A 5,000-nucleotide genomic window follows, 5' to 3' on the forward strand; every position below is an offset into this window, starting at 1 on the left:
TCAATCCTTCCGGTGTCCGGGCCTGGTGAGGTTTCCCGTGTTGAGTCAAATTAAGCCGCAGGCTCCACTCCTGGTGGTGCCCTTCCGTCAATTCCTTTAAGTTTCAGCTTTGCAACCATACTTCCCCCGGAACCCAAAAGCTTTGGTTTCCCGGAGGCTGCCCGCCGAGTCATCGGAGGAACTGCGGCGGATCGCTGGCTGGCATCGTTTATGGTTAGAACTAGGGCGGTATCTGATCGCCTTCGAACCTCTAACTTTCGTTCTTGATTAATGAAAACATACTTGGCAAATGCTTTCGCTTCTGTTCGTCTTGCGACGATCCAAGAATTTCACCTCTAACGTCGCAATACGAATGCCCCCGCCTGTCCCTATTAATCATTACCTCGGGTTCCGAAAACCAACAAAATAGAACCGAGGTCCTATTCCATTATTCCTTGCACACAGTATTCAGGCGGGCTTGCCTGCTTTAAGCACTCTAATTTGTTCAAAGTAAACGTGCCGGCCCACCGAGACACTCAATAAAGAGCACCCTGGTAGGATTTCAACGGGGTCCGCCTCGGGACGCACGAGCACGCACGAGGCGGTCGCACGCCTTCGGCTCGCCCCACCGGCAGGACGTCCCACGATACATGCCAGTTAAACACCGACGGGCGGTGAACCAACAGCGTGGGACACAAATCCAACTACGAGCTTTTTAACCGCAACAACTTTAATATACGCTATTGGAGCTGGAATTACCGCGGCTGCTGGCACCAGACTTGCCCTCCAATAGATACTCGTTAAAGGATTTAAAGTGTACTCATTCCGATTACGGGGCCTCGGATGAGTCCCGTATCGTTATTTTTCGTCACTACCTCCCCGTGCCGGGAGTGGGTAATTTGCGCGCCTGCTGCCTTCCTTGGATGTGGTAGCCGTTTCTCAGGCTCCCTCTCCGGAATCGAACCCTGATTCCCCGTTACCCGTTACAACCATGGTAGGCGCAGAACCTACCATCGACAGTTGATAAGGCAGACATTTGAAAGATGCGTCGCCGGTACGAAGACCGTGCGATCAGCCCAAAGTTATTCAGAGTCACCAAGGCAAACGGACCGGACGAGCCGACCGATTGGTTTTGATCTAATAAAAGCGTCCCTTCCATCTCTGGTCGGGACTCTGTTTGCATGTATTAGCTCTAGAATTACCACAGTTATCCAAGTAACGTGGGTACGATCTAAGGAACCATAACTGATTTAATGAGCCATTCGCGGTTTCACCTTAATGCGGCTTGTACTGAGACATGCATGGCTTAATCTTTGAGACAAGCATATGACTACTGGCAGGATCAACCAGGGAGCTGCGTCAACTAGAGCTGAGCAGCCGGCCGCCCGGGAGTGTGTCCCGGGGGCCCGCGCGAACACGCAAGCGTCCGCTCAATTATTCTGCAAACAGGAGGAGGCTGGGCTCCCCTGCACGATACACCTCGAAACCCTCTCAGGTCCCGGCGGCGCGCAGCGCCGTCCTAAGTACTTGGTCGGGTTCGAGAGAGGCGCAATCGCCCGGAGATAGGCGAGTAGACGCTTTCAGTGCGACCACCCGTGCTCCCAACTGAGCTTGCCGCTGCCGACAGAGGCCCGGGAGCGTGCTGTCGTGGTGTTGCCGGCGGGAGACAACACGCGGCCACAAACAGTGACCGGGCAGCTCCAACGCCAGCGCCACAGAGGGGCAGAGCCCCACTTGGGTGCCAAAGCGAACTCTCCCAGCACAGCGCACGCGCCAACACATCCGCACAGCTGCGATACAAACCACCTGCGAGAACCGCGGGGGCGACCGAGCAGCAGACGGCGTCGCGGCGCCGAGTGCCGGGCGGCGGCGCATCCTCAACGCACACAGTCCTCAATCGGACCAGCACACTGCAGATGTCCACCGCGCTTCGCACCGGGCCCGGGAGGACCCACTTTGGCCGCACGGCGCCGCGCGCTGGGTGCGCCGGCACGCAGATGCGCCGCCTGCCGCCTCCGTCAGCCGGCGCGCCTGCCACTGGGCGCCCCCACCAGCCGGCTGCCGCGCGTGCGCCCACGCAGCGCGCGGCCAGCACGCCGGGCGCCCCCCCCTCACCGGCCGGGGACGGTCCCACCCAGCCACCGCCGCGTATCGCTTCATACCCACATGCCCACTCACGTTCGTGGGTATGACGGGTGTCGCTGAAGCAACCGGTTAATACCTGTACCGATCGTCGATATCAACGATTCACCTCCAGCGCGAACAACCGCGCAACAACGGATTTCCAGTTCATTTGCGTAACTTGGGCAGCAAACGTAGACATCCATCTACATTTGCGACTTCTACGAGTCTTGCATGCCTGGATGTTGTGTGTCACGACGCACTCCATCAGCATACATACACGCTGCGACGTGTGCACGAAAGAACACGTGGAAGGTGGCCAGCGTACGTATGCGAATGCCATTGCACAGCTGCGAAGCGCATTCAACACGCGAACTCCTGACCGACGAGCTAGAGGTGACAGGAGGGGAGGGGGGGGGGGGCGGGGGCGATATACGTCCTATTGCAGTACACAATACAGTGGATAGCGGGACCATGTGGAAAGTAAGCAACACTCGCAAGATGTGAGGGTACGCACCGTAAAATGAATCAATACGCAGAACACCACAGTGTGCGCGAAGTGAACTATGTTGAGATGGTTGCAATTAGGCAACGCTACACGAATTCCTAGATTCATATAACTAACAATTACAGGGCAGGTTAAGGCGCAACGTGGGTTAGGTTAGGGCGCAACGTGGGTTAGGTTAGGGCGCAACGTGGGTTAGGTTTGGGCGCAACGTGGGTTAGGTTAGGGCGCAACGTGGGTTAGGTTAGGGCGCAACGTGGGTTAGGTTAGGGCCCAACGTAGGTTAGGTTAGGGCGCAACGTAGGTTAGGTTAGGGCGCAACGTAGGTTAGGTTAGGGCGCAACGTAGGTTAGGTTAGGGCGCAACGTAGGTTAGGTTAGGGCGCAACGTAGGTTAGGTTAGGGCGCAACGTAGGTTAGGTTAGGGCGCAACGTGGGTTAGGTTAGGGCGCAACGTGGGTTAGGTTAAGGCGCAACGTGGGTTAGGTTAAGGCGCAACGTGGGTTAGGTTAGGGCGCAACTTGGGTTAGGTTAAGGCGCAACTTGGGTTAGGTTAAGGCGCAACTTGGGTTAGGTTAAGGCGCAACTTGGGTTAGGTTAAGGCGCAACTTGGGTTAGGTTAAGGCGCAACTTGGGTTAGGTTAAGGCGCAACTTGGGTTAGGTTAAGGCGCAACTTGGGTTAGGTTAAGGCGCAACTTGGGTTAGGTTAAGGCAGAAGTTGGGTTAGGTTAAGGCAGAAGTTGGGTTAGGTTAAGGCAGAAGTTGGGTTAGGTTAAGGCAGAAGTTGGGTTAGGTTAAGGCGCAACTTGGGTTAGGTTAAGGCGCAACTTGGGTTAGGTTAAGGCGCAACTTGGGTTAGGTTAAGGCGCAACTTGGGTTAGGTTAAGGCGCAACTTGGGTTAGGTTAAGGCGCAACTTGGGTTAGGTTAAGGCGCAACTTGGGTTAGGTTAAGGCGCAACTTGGGTTAGGTTAAGGCGCAACTTGGGTTAGGTTAAGGCAGAAGTTGGGTTAGGTTAAGGCAGAAGTTGGGTTAGGTTAAGGCAGAAGTTGGGTTAGGTTAAGGCAGAAGTTGGGTTAGGTTAAGGCAGAAGTTGGGTTAGGTTAAGGCAGAAGTTGGGTTAGGTTAAGGCAGAAGTTGGGTTAGGTTAAGGCAGAAGTTGGGTTAGGTTAAGGCAGAAGTTGGGTTAAGGGATGGTGTGTGTGGGGGGGGGGTGGGGTGGCGAGGTTCGTTGATAGTGATGGTAGTAAGTGGACGCCTGAGGCACTATCAGATATGTCACGTCAGTTGCACTTGTGGCTCATGGCAGGTGGCGCGCCCGTTCTGTGTTTGTGGCAAAGGAGTGGCACACCTGTGTCTTTCATTCCTGCCATTGTTTATGTGCTGTGAGATGCGGCAGTGTGGTGCTGTTGGGTGCACCCCTGTGTAGGACATGTGTGGGTGTTGGTGGCGTATCTGAGCAATGGTGGTTGTAGGAAGAGTGGGATATTCAGTTTTCTGGTTCGACGTCCCGGTCTGGTTATCATAGTGTGGATGGTGTACTGTGGCCGAGAGGATGCACTGGATGTTGTTCCATGCTGGTACTTAGATGTTGTGTCTGCGTCTGTTACAGGCATAGACTAGTGGGTGATGGAGTGTGTGGGTGACGTGTGGTTGACATTGTGTGCACAGACGTTCAGCATGTATAGGGACAGTTGTATGTGTTATCTATATTCCGATGACTGCGCGTATTACTAAGCACCGCCGCGTATAAGCTTAATGTATGTATAGTCAATGCCTGTTCTATCTCTGTACAGTAGTAGCGGTGCGACTGCACTAGCTAGCTACACCTCGCGGCATCGTCCCCCGGTGTATGGCATATGATTATAAACATTCTGTCTATTAGTCAAAACCGGTGGTGTGACTACGTCACATGTTTGAGGTGGGGGGACGCAACACCGTGCCGGTGGGTCAGGGCTGCGAAACACTTTCCCCACACTGGGGGCTCGGACCCTCATTACTCGTCCCAGTAATATATTGCGGAGCGCACATAGCCATTGCCCAGAGTCTTTGCGACTGCGAGTGCAACGCCCACGGGGACCGACGTGGATGGGGCGGCCCATAGCTGATCGCTCAGCATCGGAATCCGTACAGTGAGCGACGCGGTCGCGCACAGACTTAGAGCACGTTTAGGGACAGCGGGAATGTCGAATATTGGATAAAACTCTTCATGAAACGCAAGATATAGGTGTGGATTGCAACTTACGAGTGCGGGAAACGTCCGCCGTTCATCCGCTGGACTTGCGATTTTGGTGGGTGGGGTGGGGCACGTACGGGTGCGGGTGGCGTGATTGTCGGTCGACGACTTCGTGGTGGACAGAGGATGCCGTCTTTGTGGGTGGCGTCGGACAATGTGT

General features: G+C 55.0%; 1 non-coding gene across 1 annotated transcript in view; it reads right to left on the reverse strand.

The window, feature by feature from the left end:
• The window catches only part of LOC126197228 (small subunit ribosomal RNA), a 1,909-nt gene extending 577 nt beyond the window's left edge, over positions 1–1,332 (reverse strand). The window contains exon 1 of the ribosomal RNA XR_007539611.1: positions 1–1,332. This exon is cut by the window's left edge and continues 577 nt beyond it. This is a non-coding gene — a ribosomal RNA (small subunit ribosomal RNA).
• Positions 1,333–5,000: the final 3,668 nt, after the last annotated feature.

This window comes from Schistocerca nitens, chromosome 7, assembly GCF_023898315.1.
Source record: "Schistocerca nitens isolate TAMUIC-IGC-003100 chromosome 7, iqSchNite1.1, whole genome shotgun sequence".
Classification (NCBI taxonomy): Eukaryota; Metazoa; Arthropoda; class Insecta; order Orthoptera; family Acrididae; genus Schistocerca; species Schistocerca nitens.